This window comes from Hibiscus syriacus, unplaced genomic scaffold (assembly GCF_006381635.1).
Source record: "Hibiscus syriacus cultivar Baekdansim isolate YM2019G1 unplaced genomic scaffold, ASM638163v2 tig00112221_pilon, whole genome shotgun sequence".
In the NCBI taxonomy this organism is placed as follows: Eukaryota; Viridiplantae; Streptophyta; class Magnoliopsida; order Malvales; family Malvaceae; genus Hibiscus; species Hibiscus syriacus.
In genome coordinates, this window is record NW_024063271.1 from 688,539 (window position 1) to 705,244 (window position 16,706).

Here is a 16,706-nt window from a genome sequence, read left to right on the forward strand (position 1 = left end):
TAACCTGCCTATGTCATGACAACCAAAATTTTCAATCAATTAACATCAATTACTATTTAAAAAATTATGGAAGAATGAACAACACCTCCCCCAAACTTGAGGGATGCATTATCCTCAATGCATGAAAACTACACTAAATGTTGTTATATGCAAATGTGAAAATAAAAATAAAAATAAAGACTAAAAAAAAACTTACTGTGGTGGTGCGGCTTGAATTGATGCCCTCGTGCAGCTTCGTTTGGGAGGGGAAGGACTCTCGAATCCTAAGTCTACTGCCTCTGGCTGAGAAGGAGATGGATGAAGTATACGACCCGTCGTTCTCTTGTATCGCTTCTTGCTGGTCGAAGCGCGAGCTGGAGTGGACTGCTCGGTCGCGGGAGTCAGTTGTGCTAGAACTGGTGGTGGACTAGGAGCTGCTGTTGGGGCTGGTGGTGTCGATTGAACTGGGGATGGAATGAGATTCTACTCAGGTTGCTTCGGTACTGGCGTGAAATCTTCATCAGTGAAGAAGTGTGGTGGAGTATCACTACTGCTTTCGGTGGTGGAGAAGGATGAGGAACTGAGGAACTCCTCGGTGTCGCCGTGGCTTTCTTCTGGTACGGGTGAGACATGGGTTTCCAATGGTGGCACATTAGTGGGCACCCTTGGTGGAACGTCTGGAGGGACATAAGATGTCAAGGCATGGAATGTGCTGTCGCCCGCATTATAGTTGAGGATGACACTGGGGAAGATTGGTAGTCTAATCATTGTGGCTGGGAGCAACTCCTTGATAAAGGCGTTGAGTTGCATGTCCCTTGCCTTGGCGTATTCAAAGTAAATTTTCATGTGGTCCTCCAGGCACCTGATATTTTCACGCGTCTCACGCGTGTGTGTGACCATAACGACCATTCTAGCCATGGCAACCAATTTTGCTCCTCGCTCTAGACCCTCCTTTGGGTTATCATCATTGAAACTCATCAACTCGGGGACCTTTTTCTTTGTAATACCCTCCTTGGGTTTAATGAAGTCTTCGAATGGGTCCTCAGGAACCTTTTTCTTTCTGCATAGCGCGATTATAAGGTTTGGGAACAGTAGGTTACCACGGTTCCTCTTGGCACAGCCATGGATCTGCTCAAAGATGATTTCACCCATATCGATCATCCTACCGTATATGATCGAGTACAATAGCATCAGCTGCTTGACGAGGACAGTGGTATTGTGGGACGTTGGCATTAGCTTGCCTTTAAGAAAATGGTTCCATAGTTTCACATGTGGCTTGAGGGCTCGGCGATCTACTCAATTTATTGTGGGGGCATTCCCTTCGAACTTGTCCCACCCAAAACATAAATCCTGTAGAACTCCACTGTACGTTTCTTGATCTGCCTCGACCACAAATTTCTTATGCTGATCATCTACCTTCCCCAACTTAAAGTATTTGTTAAGTGCAAAAGGGGAAAACCGAATGAGTTTTCCTCGAACATATACCATTTGGTTAGAGGTGTCCGCGAGGTGGGCATAGAACTCCTTCACCATTGCCGGTGCTACGACGTTAGGATTACGAGCAAACTTCTCCCAGTTATGCTTCTTTATGACGTTCATCACCTCAGGGCCAAACTATTCTTCTCCCTCGGCTGGAAAAATGAATCCATCTTCCAAATAGACTTGGTGTTGCTGAATGGTTTTGAAGCATGTCTCTGCTTCGGTTGTTTGGAAATGTTCGAAACTCTATCTGAGGGGTGGGGCCGATCTCAATCTCACCATTTTTCTTGGTTGATTTTAGTGGTGGCGATGGGGAGGTATTTTTAAGAGAAAGAAAACAAATTTTCTAGTTTATAGAGAAAGATGGAAACACGATGAAGAAGAAGAAGAGTGGGTAATTGTTTCTTGGAAAGTGATGGTTGGTTTCGGGGTATTTGCGTATTTTCTCGGTGGGGAAAAGATTTCTCATTAAATGAGAAATATGTGATTTGACGTAAAGGAGGGGATAAGATTTCTTTCCCTTTTGTTCTGCCGCCAAAACCTTTTGCCTTAGTTCATCATTTCTCCTTCATGCATGCTTAAACTCCCCATGGTGCACGTGTTCCTTGTTTGCCTACAATATGAGAGAATAGAATAATAAAACAAAACAGATTCAAGCATAAAATAACTTAACTTATTTATGTACATAATTCAGATTTTCGTTGCCTAGGCGACGAATATTTGCTCAATTAAGAAAAGCAAACTCTGTCGCGCATGACTGAGGCTCCTTTGTACTCCTTGAGTCTCTTCGCATTCACTTTGAAGATGGAACCATCATTTTGGTGCTAAATTTCAATCGCTCCATTGTCATGGACTTGGTGTACGATAAATGGTCTTGACCATCGTGATTTTAGCTTGTCTGGGAATAACTTAAGGCGTGAATTTAGAGCAGTATTTGTTGTCCATAATAAAATTGCCTTGGGAGTATTTTTATGTCACACCATCGTTTTGTTTTCTCCTTGAAAAGGCAGGCATTCTCGTATGCATGTGCTCTAAATTCATCCATCTTGTTTAGTTCCAATAGTCTTCTTTCTCCAGCAAGCTGAGCATCCATGTATATCTTTTTGATGGCCCAATAAGCTTTGTGTTCGAGTTCAACCGGTAGATGACATTCCTTTCCATAGACTAGCTTGAACGGGGACATTCCTAGCGGTGTCTTAAATGTTGTGCGATAGGCCCATAGTGCTTCATCTAGCTTCGGCGACAAATCTTTTCGACTTGGGTTGACCACTTTTTCGAGGATCTGCTTGATTTCTCTGTTAGATACTTCGGCTTGTCCATTAGTCTGAGGGTGATACGCCATAGCAATTCTATGACGTACTCCATGTCTTTTCAGTGCCTTGGCAATCAATTTATTATCAAAATGTGTCCCTTCATCGCTAATGAGAGCTAGCGGTGTCCTAAAGCGGGTGAATATATTTTTGTGCAAAACCTTCAACACCGTCTTGGAATCGTTCTTAGGTGTTGCAATGGCTTCAACCCGTTTTGATACGTAATCCACTGCCAAGAGAATGTACATATCTTCGAATGATGTTGGAAAAGGTCCCATGAAATCTATGCCCCATACGTCGAAACATTTGATCTCCAGAATGTTTTGCCATGACATCTATCACATGACTTGTAGAATTCATGTGCGTCTTTGAACAGGGTTGGCCAATAAAATCCCAACTGAAGCACTTTGCTGATGTTTTCATCCCACCAAAATGCCCTCCATATGGTGACGAGTGGCATTGGAGTAGGATATATTGTTGCTCTTCTTCCGGAATGCACCTTCGGATTATTTGGTCTCCGCACTGCTTGAATAGAAATGGTTCGTCCCAGTAGTAATGTCGCACATCGTGTCAAAATTTTCGTTTTCCCTGGCTAGATAAATCAAGAGGAACAATACCACTAAAAAGAAAATTAACGATGTCAGCATACCACGGTGTAGACATGACAAATAATATTTTTTCATCAGGGAAATCCTCTTTAATATCTGTGATGTAGGACAATCAGGTTTGTTATCTAGCCTAGACAAATGGTCTACTACTTGATTTTCTATACCTTTTCTATCCTTGATCTCTAAATCAAATTCGTGTAGTAATAATATCCACCGAATTAGTCTAGGCTTTGCATCTTTTTTATTAATTAGATATTTAATAGTTGAGTGATATGTGTGCATGATTACCTTAGTGCCTATTAGATATGGCCTAAACTTATCGAATACAAATACTACTGCTAAGAGTTCCTTTTCAGTGGTGGTATAGTTCACTTGAGCATCATTAAGCGTTCGGCTTGCATAGTAGATAACATGAAAAATTTACTTTTTCATTGCCCTAGCACTGCTCCGACTGCATAGTCACTAGCGTCACACATAAGCTCAAATGGTTCATTACAGTCTGGTGGGATAACTATTGGCGCTGCTGAAAGCTTTTTCTTCAAATCTGTGAAAGTATTCAAACAATCATTAGTAAACTTAAATGGATGATTTTGCTGAAGCAAAAGACATAAAGGTTTAGATATTTGAGAAAAGTCTTTTATGAACTGTATATAGAATCCTGCATGTCCAAGGAAACTGTGTACACCTCGCACATTAGTGGGTGGGGGAAGATTTGCAATTACATCCACCTTGGCTTTGTCGACTTCGGTGCCATGGCATGAAATTTTGTGTCCCAACACTATTCCTTTAGTTACCATAAAATGTCATTTCTCCCAATTCATACTAGGTTAGCTTCTTCACAACATTTCAACACCTTGGATAAATTGCCGAGGCATCGGTCAAAGTCATCACCCGAAATGGAGAAGTCGTCCATAAATATTTCCATGCATTCTTTCACCATTTCTGAAAATATTGCCATCATGCATCGTTGGAATGTAGCTGGATCGTTACACAGTCCAAACGGCATTGCCTAAATGCATAGGTACCATACGGGCATGTGAACGCTATTTTCTCTTGGTTTTCGTGTGCTATGCAATTTGATTATACCCTGAGTATCCATCAAGAAAGCAATAATATGCCTTTCCTGCTAATCTATCCAACATTTGATCGATGAAAGGGAGGAGAAAATGATCATTCTTTGTGGCTTTGTTGAGATTCCTATAATCCACGCATATGCGCCAGCCCGTGACTGTTCTCGTGGTGAGTAACTCATCATGCTCGCTTTTAACCACGGTTACACCATCTTTCTTTGGCATGCATTGGACTGAGCTAACCCATGAACTATCAGATATATGATAAATCACTCCCGCATCCAGCCATTTTATTATTTTCTTCATGACAACCTTCTTCATAATAGGGTTGAGCCATCTTTATGGTTATACCGAGGTGCTTTGGCTATCTTCAAGATTGATTTTGTGCATGCATATGGTTGGACTGATTCCTTTCAAGTATGCCATCATCCATCATATAGCTTTTCTATGATGTGAAACATGCAACAAACTCTTCTCCTGTTTGGAGGTTAGGTTGGCAGAGATTATCACTGGTAAAGTTTCATCAACTCCTAGATAAGCATATTTCAAATGTGATGGTAAAGTCTTAAGCTCCAATTTCAGTGCATGTTTTGAACATAACTCTTGATATTTAACTTCATCATAATCTAAAGGTTCAAATTTCATACCTGACCTATGAAGAAATCTCAATTGGTCCTTTGTCTTTCCTCCGTGTTTTGCATTGTCGTCGTTTTCAGGGTGTTCATTGTGCAGATTTATGTTGTTGTGGCCATGATTGTCAGAATTATCTTCTAAAAATAGTTCATCTGGGCCAAATTTTTCTGCTTCATGAATCTCGGTTGTAGGTTCATGGTACAAAGTACTGTACTCATTGAGCCTTAGGGATTCACCTCGTCCAAGGATTGGTTTTTCTTCAGTCTTATTAATGCATTGACATTCCTCTGGATCATCTACGTATTTCATAGGTTGAAAATATTGATCGTGATGCTTTGCTCGCCAACTCTCATGGTGAATTCTCCCTTTTCACAATCTATTAAAATTCTCCCGGTGGGTAAGAATGGGTGTCCAAAAATGATTGGTGCATTTTCGTCGGCTTCTCAATCCAGAATGAGAAAATCCATTAGAAATAAATTTATCCACCTTTACTACAACGTCTTCAATTCTACCCTCGGGTCACACATAAGACTGATCAGCCAACTCTAGAATGACCGAGGTGGGATGGGCGTGATACCCGTCTAGTTTCATGAATATCGATTTTGGTATCAAGTTTACACTTGATCCTAAGTCAATGAGAGCTCATCCGATGAAGTCATTACCAATGGAACATGGTATTAAAAAGAGGCCAGGGTCTTTTTGCTTTGGTGGGCGTTTGCTCACTGTTGAGTAGATTTCTGTTGCCGTGGTGACACGTTCTACCTTCCTTTTCTTTATAACAATTTCTTTCAGATACTTGGCATAGAAAGGCATTTGGTCGATGGCTTCGAGTAGAGGTACATTGATACATAACTAGTCCAGATCATCAACGAATTTCTTGAACTGGATGTCATCATCATGCTTCTTCAACCATTGAGGGAACGATGGTGGAGTCTCACATCGACTATTAATGGTGCAGGGTAATCGCTGACCTTGACCATGAATTTTTTGTTATCCGTTGATGTTTTTCTGAACCTTCATGTCTTTCCTTCTCTTGATGCACTTTCTCTTGTTCAGCATTCTCATATTCCTCATCTATTTGTGTTACGCCTTGGCGAGAATTGTTCAGTTGTTCTCCCCCAAACTTGTCATCTTGATCAACTTGTTTTCCACTCCTTAGCGTAAGTACATTGCATTGCTCTTTTACATGATGCTTAGTGACTTCAGTATCACTAGGGAGATTTCTGTGTGAGCGAGAATGTAATGTTGTGGCAATCTATCCCACTTGATTCTCCAATGCTCTGAGAGATGAACTATGGCTTTGCAAAAGTGTTGTCTGGCTTTGTAACAAATTTCCTTGATTTTTGATTGTTGCAGAATGTTCGTGTATCAACGTCTTTGTAGACGCCATGAAATCTTTTATAGAGGCCATGAATTCCTGCAAGGATAATTCCAAGGAGTTAGTATTGGAATGAGTGTTAGAGGAAGAAGCTATACCTTTATTGTTCTGCCAGGGGTGATGATGATGTTGATTTGAATATGCTGATGGTCTGAATTATTTTGCTGCGGGTTGTAATTTGTGGCTTGATTGTTGCTGTTCCCTTGATTATTCCTTGAAAAATTTAGGTGTTGTCTCCAACCAGGGTTGTACGTGTTCGAATAGGGATCATTGTTGTTTCGATTTTAGTTTCCCACAAAACTAGTTGACTCATGGTTTTCAAGACATTCACTCTCATGATGGTTGTCGTGACAGAATATGCACACATTATTGTCCGCCTTGACTTCTCTTACCTCATTAGGACGTTGCAAATTTTTTAACATATTGGTTATGGAAGAAAATTTGGCTGCTACCGAATCTTTGCTTTCTAATTCATATGCTCTAGAGGTTTTTCTGTCGGTTCCCAATCTTGCACTTGGAAATTGATAGTCATTATTCGCTATCCTGTCAAGGATGTAAAAAGCTTCCTCTGGTGATTTGTCTAGTAGGGTGCCATTTGCTGAGGCATCTAGCATCATTCGAGTTGGTGCATTGACTCCATTGTAAAATATTACCACTTGCGTCAAATCATGAAATCTATGATTAACATATTTGCGAAGTAAACTTTTATATCTATTCCAACATTCGTACATTGATTGATCATCGCCTTGGCGAAAACTTTCAATGTCATTTCGAAGCTGTGTATTCATATTGGGCGGATTATATCGGAGTAAGAAACTCTTGCATAAATCTGCCCATGACTCCATTGATCCGGAAGGAACTTCGTTGAGCCAAGCTCTTGCTCTATCACGTAAGGAGTAAGGAAAAAGCTTCAGTTTGAGCACATCTTCATGTACTCCTTGTTGTCTAAATGAATTGCATACTTCAAGGAAAGCACGCACATGCTGTCCAGCGTCTTTATTGGGTGTACCACCAAATTGGCTGATAGAGTTCAACATATTAAACATCACCGGTTTGAGTTCAAAATGAGTGGCTTGTATCTCAGGTGCCACTATGCCAAGATTTAGGTCATCAAGAATTGGGTTCAAGTGATCTCGTATCACTCTTGGTCTTGCAACTTGATCTCCTAAATCTCCCATGTTGTTTTGCATTTGATTCAATTATTCTTTGGTTCTTTGGGCACGGAACCTTTGTCTGAACGATTTCTCAACTTCGGGTTGAATGGTTCCAAAGGCTTACAAGCAGATCTCAAGGTCATGCAATAATAAAAACCTATAAAAGAAAATAATAAACTACGTTAGACTAAATAATTATAAAGCGACACAAAGTGCTTGTTATATCTAGAAATTTCGTCAGTTGCTAATCCCCGACAACAGCGCCAAAAGCTTGATCGCTTTGAATGTATATGCTAAGGCAAGCTAATCTGTGCAAGTATACACAATCGATGCAAGTAGTATAGTAGTGAGTGAGTATCGTCTCCACATGGATTGGATTAGAAATATCTTTTCACCACAACTAGAACTATGCCACAAATTAATCCTATTAAGTATTAAAGCTAAGAACTAATATTAAGGAACTAATAATAATGATTCAATGATTGCAGACAAGTGTGGTCGAGACAAAGAAAATATGCAGATAGATAAAACAAAACAAACAAGTATTGGATTAAATATAATGCAAACAACCTCACATATTCAGACGTGTCACAGAGCACTGATGCTAAACTATTGTCTCGACAACAATTATTTTAAGCCCATAATGAATTATTATGACTCACTAAACTACCCGACAGGATTACTAGGTATTCTTAGACGGTTTCTATGGCAATACCTCTCGGCGTTAACTATAGACGTTGTCTTAACCTACTCTAGCCTTTATCCCTTTTAGTCATTTGAAACTCACTCCTTATCTCTAAGGTAGACAAGTTAGAACTTCACTATCCCGGATTCATTCCTTTGCTCACGTTGATTTGTCTTAATTATCTCAAATTCAAGAATCTCTTTCTAGACAAAAGGCTATCTCTCGATGCTCTTACAATTCCTAGACATGTTTTACCGAAACCCCAGGCGATCTCTCGATGCTCTTACAGAGTTAAGGAAAAATATTTAAACTATGATCAAAACAGTCATAAGTAAACATAATTCATCATTCATAAACATAAAAATATTATTCAGGAAGAACAAAGTTTAACACCAAGTAAAGCATTCACGGTGTTATCAAAGATTACCAAAATTAAACTGTTTAATACAACCCCAAATAAAATTAGAGTTTAGGAATAAAGGAAGAACGACTACCAAAGTCGGGGCTCTATCACGACAATCCTAATCAGCGCCATGTCTGTCTTGGTGATCACCCTCTCTCGAGACTTGATCACCGCTCTACTATCGTATGGCTATGGAGGACACCAAGGAAGATTGGGGGGTAGACAGAGGGAAAGCACTGCAGCTGCTTGCTCACGCCTAAGGTAAAGCTCTTTTTTCTTTTTCCTTGCCTCATTCTTTTTGTGGCTACGGCGGGTAATTATAAGGAGAATCTCCTAGGGCATTGAATGCTTTTGGAGTTTCCTTAATTAGCCGTTTTTAATTTCCCAAACTTAAAATTGAAAGGTGGCTTGCAGCTGTCAGAATAATCAAGGCTTGCTTGCACGTGAAGTAGGTCATCCAGCTGGAATTTGACATAGGCAGTTTCACCACATGTGCTTCAGACTTCTTCATATAAATCTTGCCTCGGTGAGATAAATCTGCTCCTCACGTTCTCATATGCTCCATTGGCCTTTGGAACTTTTCATTTTCACGACTGAAATGTTCTTCCTCTGTAGATTTCCTACACAAACACAACTCAAACAACCCCTTCTCCTCAGCAGCATCAGCTAAGCCAAGTAAATCTTGCCTAGGCAAAACTTATCCACCACAAGCAAATATAACCTATATGCAACTAAATGCAACTAAAAATGCAATGCATACTTTGTTTAGACAAGCAATAATTTATGTGAAAAGACTATAAATTAAGCCTTTTTACGGAGTTATCACCTAACATCCCACACTCTAGGTGAAAGGAAACATATCTTCCAACCCAAGCTGGTCAGGTAGAGTATCCATAACTAGTTTCATTCACTCATATACTAAGGTAACTATTTATTTAAGAAGTTTTCCAGGTTATGCCAACACATAGAGGAGTGGCCCTCTACAATTACGTCGAGGCATTTATTTTCAATTCAACAATTCAAAAAAATAAGGAGTTCAACACAATCTTTTCAATAATTTAATGCCACGACGAGAAAAAATTTCTTCTCTAAAAATTTTCTAAGCATCTTAAGCAGAGAAAACATACAATCGTGTTACAAGATCACAAAGCATCAAGTCCTAGGGTAGGCTCTATCCTTCAACAATCATGTGAAATAATTCTACCCTAGGCAATAAAATTTGCTTTCATCATCGGGCATCCTCAACTTATTCCAACAACTATCCTAATAAAACTCATGCCATGACAAAAAATATTTCAACCAATTATTATCAAATGCAATTAACCTAAGTATGGAGTACAATACCTCCCCCAAACTTGAGGAGTGCATTGTCCTCAATGCATGAACATGAATGTAAGGAAAATTTCTTGAACATGAAAATACAAATGTAATAATGGTACCATATAGTGGAGGAGTGGCTCGGTTGGACGCGCGGGTTCTGCGTCGTTTAAGAGGAGGGGAACTCTCGGGTCCTGTGTCATCTGAAGGAAGCTCAGTTGAAGATGACATAGCGATACGTGCAGCTGTGCGCTTGAAGGAAGCTCGATTTAAGATGGCATAGATATAGTTGATGGTGATGGCATCTCTTAGTGTGCGAGGGTTCAATAGGGACGTCCTGTGGTTGGTTTGCTTTAGGATCAATAGCGGGTTCAGCATTCAGATCCGGTTGTTGTCTAAATGATTCTTCAGGAGTAGGCTGGTCAGGGATAAGATAACAAATGTAATACCCCTAAATACCAGGTTAGGGACTTTATTGTAAAGATTTAAAATTTGAGGATTTATTTGAGTAATTGATAAAGAGGAGAAAATTATTTGGAACAGTGTTTTAGACTAAATTGTAGTAATGGAGGATTAAAAGGAAATTTTGGTCATTTAGAATGAAATGAATTTAATAATCATTTTTAATAAGGTATTATTAAAGATGGAAAAGGGGAAAACCCTAAGTTATTTTTCTCTCATTCTTTCCCATGGAATAGCCATCCTCCATAGCCAAAGCTAAGATTTAATTTAACCATCTTTTCCTCTTGTTTTTGGGTTATTGTTGGAACATTGAGTCTTATGGAAGCTTAAGGAAGGGTTAAGTAAGATTAAAACTAGGAGATGGTTTAAATATTTGAGATTGAAGAAAATGGGTTTTTGAATGATATGTTAGGATATGAGCTTTTATTGATTTTCATTAGTATATTTGACTTGTCAAAGAAGTAAATAAGAGATTAGAAGTTGTGGATGGGTTTAAAATAAATCAGAAAAAGTGGTGTGATTCTTAAATTTGAATGTTCTTGGGAGATTTAATATGTTATAAGAAGTTAAATGAAGTAAAGTTAGTTGGGTTATGTAAAGAAGAGTTTAATAGTATTGTTGGAGGTAAAAGTAAAATATTAAAGGGGAAACTTTAGAAAAAATCGGGCTGAAAAATGGAAAATATGAGTAAAGGTATAGGTACTGATAAAACAATATCGATACTATAGGTTTAAAATTGGAATAATCAGCTAAGCAGTATCGATACTGATGCAAGAAATATCGATACCGAAAGGGGGTATCGATACTATGAGGAAGGTATCGATACCATTGATAACAAAATTGAAAATGGTATCGATACCATAAAAAAGTATCAATATCAATACCATAATATAATAATATCAATACCATAGTATAATAATATCAATACCATGGTAGGGGTATCGATACTATGGAGCCAGAAATTTTATGATAGGTTGATATTGCTATAGAAAATTTAATAATATGTACTATTGCATATTGTTTAAGTATAATTCTTAGGAAATATTCTAACAATTGATATTGTACGTGTTTTTAATGGATGCTTGAGTAGATCGAAATCAAGCTCCCAAGTCAACCAAAACGAAAGGCAAAGGTAAAATATCTGAGTAATCAACGTTGTGTTTTGGATACAGTAGCGAGGCAAGCAGGTGAGTGCATTTATTATGTACATTAAGAGTTATAAATGTATGTTGTTAAAAGCGTATGTTACAATGGTATATCAGTACTATGTGTACTACAGGCATTATATGTGCAACCCACGTAATTCATCATGAGTTTATGAATAACCATAGAGGCACTATGTGTGCAACCCACGAAATTCATCAGGAGTTGATGAATAACCATATAGGCACTATGTGTGCAACCCAAAGAATTCCTCATGAGTTGATGAATAACCATACAGGCACTATGTGTGCAATCCACAGAATTCATCATGAGTTGGTGAACAACCGTACAAGCACTATGTGTGCAACCCATGAAATTCATCATGAGTTAATAAATAACCATACAAGCACTATGTGTGTAACCCACTGAATTCATCATGAGTTGATGAATAACCGTACATGCACTATGCCACGGAATTCATCATGAGTTGATGAAAAATCATACAGGCACTATGTGTGCAACCCACGAAATTCATCATGAGTTGATGAATAACCGTACAGGCACTATGTGTGCAACCCATGGAATTCATCATGAGTTGATGAACAACCGTACATGCACTATTTGTGCAACCCACATAATTCATCATGAGTTGATGAAAAACCGTACAGGCACTATGTGTGCAACCCACAGAATTCATCATGAGTTGATGAACAACCATACAGGCACTATGTGTGCAACCCACGAAATTCATCATGTGTTGAGAACGGCCGTATAGGCACTAAGTGTGCATTTAATAAATTGATCATGATTAGAAAGTTGGTAAATTACCATGTTAGCACTACGAGTGCAAAATTATAAGGTTTATAATAAATTGAAAGAGTTACTTGATATTAGACTTATTATGCTAAACTCATGTTTATAAGTTTGTTTATGGTTATTTATGTCTCACTAAGAAATTACTTAGTGTGTGTTAATTTCACACGTAGGTTTTGATACAATCAGAGTAGGAGACCATTGGACATCACAAAGCAAGTGTCACCTCATCAGTAACAGTACGACATCCATGTCTACTTTTGATGTATTTAGTTGGCATGTAATAGATTTAGTAAAAACACTCTGAAAAGTTTAAACTGATGTAAAATGGTGAAGTGTTTGAACGTTTCTTTTTATTTATCTAATTAAGTTTAATGCATGTTTTATTATTAGAAAATTAAGATGTTTTATAAAAGAAATTTTTTACAGTTTTATAAAAGAAATTTTTTACAGTTTTTCAAATGAGGAACTGTTTTAAAAGTGATGTGACATTTGTATCTCGTGTACGGAAAGGTATACGAGAGATGGATGTTACATTTATTGGTATCAGAGCTACAGGTTTAGTCGATTCTTGGCCGAAATCAAGTGTATTTTGATGTAAAAAGAGTTTACATGCCACTAAGATATCAAGGTTACTGCTAGAGTATAGAAAGAATATGATAGATGTCTCTCCTTACTAACTTAAGTACTATCTTTTTGTATGTTATATTAAATGTCAGATTCTACGAATTTGAGAAGAGCGGCTGGAAAAGAGAGTATAGATGGATCGGGTAGTGAAAGTTATGAAGAGAATAGTGAACATCCGATTCCATCTGAGAACGCTAATGCACTGGTGCCTCAGGGTATGCATGTTCTAGAGTTTGAAGCTTTTATGCAAGCTCTCGATGCTATCTTGACACAGTTCCAAACTGCTCCACCTCATCCTACTCTTTCAACACTGCGAATGTTAATTCCTAAGGAGTTAAGAAGTTTGGGAGCTCTTGAGTTCAGGGGAGAAGAAGGTAAAGGTCTGATGGACGTGAATTTATGGTTGAATGATGTTATGGTGATGTTGGAAAGTCTACAGTGCTCTGATCATGAAAAACTGGGTGGAGTTGTATCGTTACTCTGAGGATCAAATCGGGTGTGGTGGTCAAATATGACTATGTATACATCACCTGAACAAGTGAACTGGCAATTCTTCCAAGACGAGTTCAAGAACAAGCATATCGGGGAGCAGTTTATGAGGTCAATGCTGTTGAAATTTCTTAACTTGAAATAAGGCGATCGAGCAGTGCATGAGTATGAGGCTGAATACAATAAGCTCAGTCGTTATGCTACAGAGGTAGTTCCTAATGATAAAGCTCAATGGTATAGGTTTATTGAGGGTATGAGGCCTAATTTGAAAGAGATTATGTTGGCCTTAAACTTACCACAGAATTCATCAAGAGGAAACTCTAGCAGCGGAGCAGAGTATGCAGACAGGTAAAAAGAATGAAATGTCTTCATCTACACACCATGCTAAAAGATGTAAGAGTTCAGGTTCCTGATATACATATAGAGCTGATTCTGCTATAGTTTCACAGAAAACTAAACAATCTCAATCTGTTGTTGTTAGTTCGGGTAGAGCTTATAGAGAAAGAAGTAATCAATGTCAAACATATGGCAGATTTCACAGGGATCATGTAGAGTACTTTCTGGTGCTTGTTCTGTTTGTGGAGAAATGAGTCACTATGCTCGGAACTGTCCGCAGTGATCTGGAGATAAATCAGCGCAAACTGAGAGATCAATAGCGACTCTTAGTAGAAGTAGAGAAAGATCGGGCGGTCAATCTGAGGCTGGCCAGCGATAGGGCCTCGTGGAGTGGCCTAAATTTATAACATAAAGACCATAGAGGACCGGGATGATCTGAAATCATAACATGTACATTATTCCACCTTTTTAATGAGTCTATATTTGTTCTAGTTGACGATGGTTCTACGTACTCTTATATTAGTACAAAGATGGTTAGAAATAGAGGAATTCCTTTAGAACAAATTTTAAGTGAAATTATAGCAGTTAATTCTATGGGTCATAATGTAAGGGTAACTCGGGTATGTAGAAAATGTCTGATTAAGATACAAAGAGTTGTGTTCTCGGCAAACTTGATGGAGTTGCCTTTCGAAGAGTTTGAAATTATCTTGGGTATGGATTGGTTTTCATCATATCATGGATGGGTAGATTGTTGCTAGAAGCGATTTTCTTAAAGGATGTGGAAGGCTCCGAAACTGTAGTGATAGGTGATAAGGCGAAATCACCATCCAATGTGATATTGACCATAACTGCCAAGAAAATGATGTCTAAGAGATGCATAGCTTTTCTAGCTAATGTGATAGACACTCAAATGCAAGAAGTGATATTACACTATATTCCAACAATTAAGGAGTTTCCAGAGGTTTTTCCGAAAGATTTACCTAGTTTACCTCCAGATTGGGAAGTAGAATTCAGGATTGAGGTTTACCCGACCACCGAACCTATTTCTATGGCTTCGTATTGAATGGCTCCAATGGAGTTAAGAGAATTAAAAGCCCAGTTGCAAGAGCTACTCGATAAAGGATTTATCATACCCAGTGTTTCTCATTGGGGAGTACCTGTGTTATTTGTGAAAAAGAAAGACGGGTCTATGCGGTTATGTATTGACTATCGTCAATTAAATAAAGTAGCGATAAAGAACAAGTATCCTCTTCCAAGGATTGATGACCTGCTTGATCAATTGAAAGGCGCAGCAATGTTCTCTAAGATAGACCTAAGGACGGGGTACCATTAGTTAAAGATTGAGAAGGATGATATTCCAAAGATAACTTTTCAGACTCGGTACGGACACTACAAATTCGTGGTAATGTCGTTTGGATTGACTAATGCTCCTATAAATTTATGGACTTGATGAACGGAGTATTCCAACCGTACTTGGATCAATTCGTTGTGGTATTTATAGATGATATATTAGTGTATTCCAAGTTAAGAGAGGAACATGATGCTCATCTTTGAGTGGTTCTTCATATACTTTGTGAAAAGAAGTTGTATGCGAAATTGTCCAAATGCAAATTTTAGTTAGCTGAGATTGCTTTCCTTGGTCATATAGTCTCTACAGAAGGCATAAGAGTAGATCCCAAAAGGATTCAAGTTATAGTGGATTGGCAATCCCCAAATAATGTTTCTGAAGTTTAAAGTTTCTTGGGGCTTGATGGGTATTATAGCCGGTTTGTGAAGAACTTATCAATGTTAGCTTTATCGCTAACTAAGTTGTTACGAAAATATGTGCCTTTTTTTTGGACGGGAAAATGCCAAAAAAGTTTCGAAATGCTAAAGAGAATAGTAACAGAGGCCTCAATGCTTGTACAACCTAAGTCAGGTAAGGATTATGTTGTTTTCAATGATGTATCCCATAATGGATTGGGATGTGTACTGATACAAGAGGGGAAAGTTATGACTTATGCCTCAAGACAGTTGAAGAATCATGAGAGAAATTACCTGACACATGATTTAGATTTGGCAGCAGTAGTGTTTGCTTTGAAATTTTTGCGCCATTATCTGTACGGTGAACGTTGCCATGTGTACACTTATAAAAGTCTAAAGTATTTTCTGACTCAAAAAGAGCTGAATTTGAGACATAGAAGATGGATTGAGCTCTTAAAATATTATGATTTGGTCATTGACTATCATCCGGGAAAGGTTAATGTGGTAGCCGATGCCCTCAGTTGAAAGACTTTTGTAGCATTAAGGGCTATAGATACACGTATGTCTTTAAATGAAGATGGTTCTTTGATTGCTAAATTAAAGTTAAAGCTGATGCTTTTGGATTGCGTAAAAGAGCTGCAAGGTAGAGATGAGAAATGCTTAATGAGATTGGCACAAGTCAAAAAAGAAGAGGCCAAAGATTTTGAAATGAAGAATAATGAATGTTTATATTACCGTGGAAGACTTTGCATTCCCAATGATAATTAATTGAGAAAATATATTCTTTGCGAGGCACATTATAGCCCTTTGATGATGAACCCAGGCGGAAATAAGATGTATCGGGACTTGAAGAGTCGTTATTGGTGGCCTGGTATGAAAAGAGTTGTAACGGAGTTTGTTGCTAAATGTTTAACATGTCAGCAAGTGAAAGGTGAACATCAAGTACCTTCTGAATTGCTACAACCAATATCCATCTGTGAATGGAAGTAGGAGCGAGTTACAATGGATTTTGTTTCGAGACTACCTTTTTCACCGGGTAAATAGGACTCGATATGGGTAATTATGGACCAATTGACC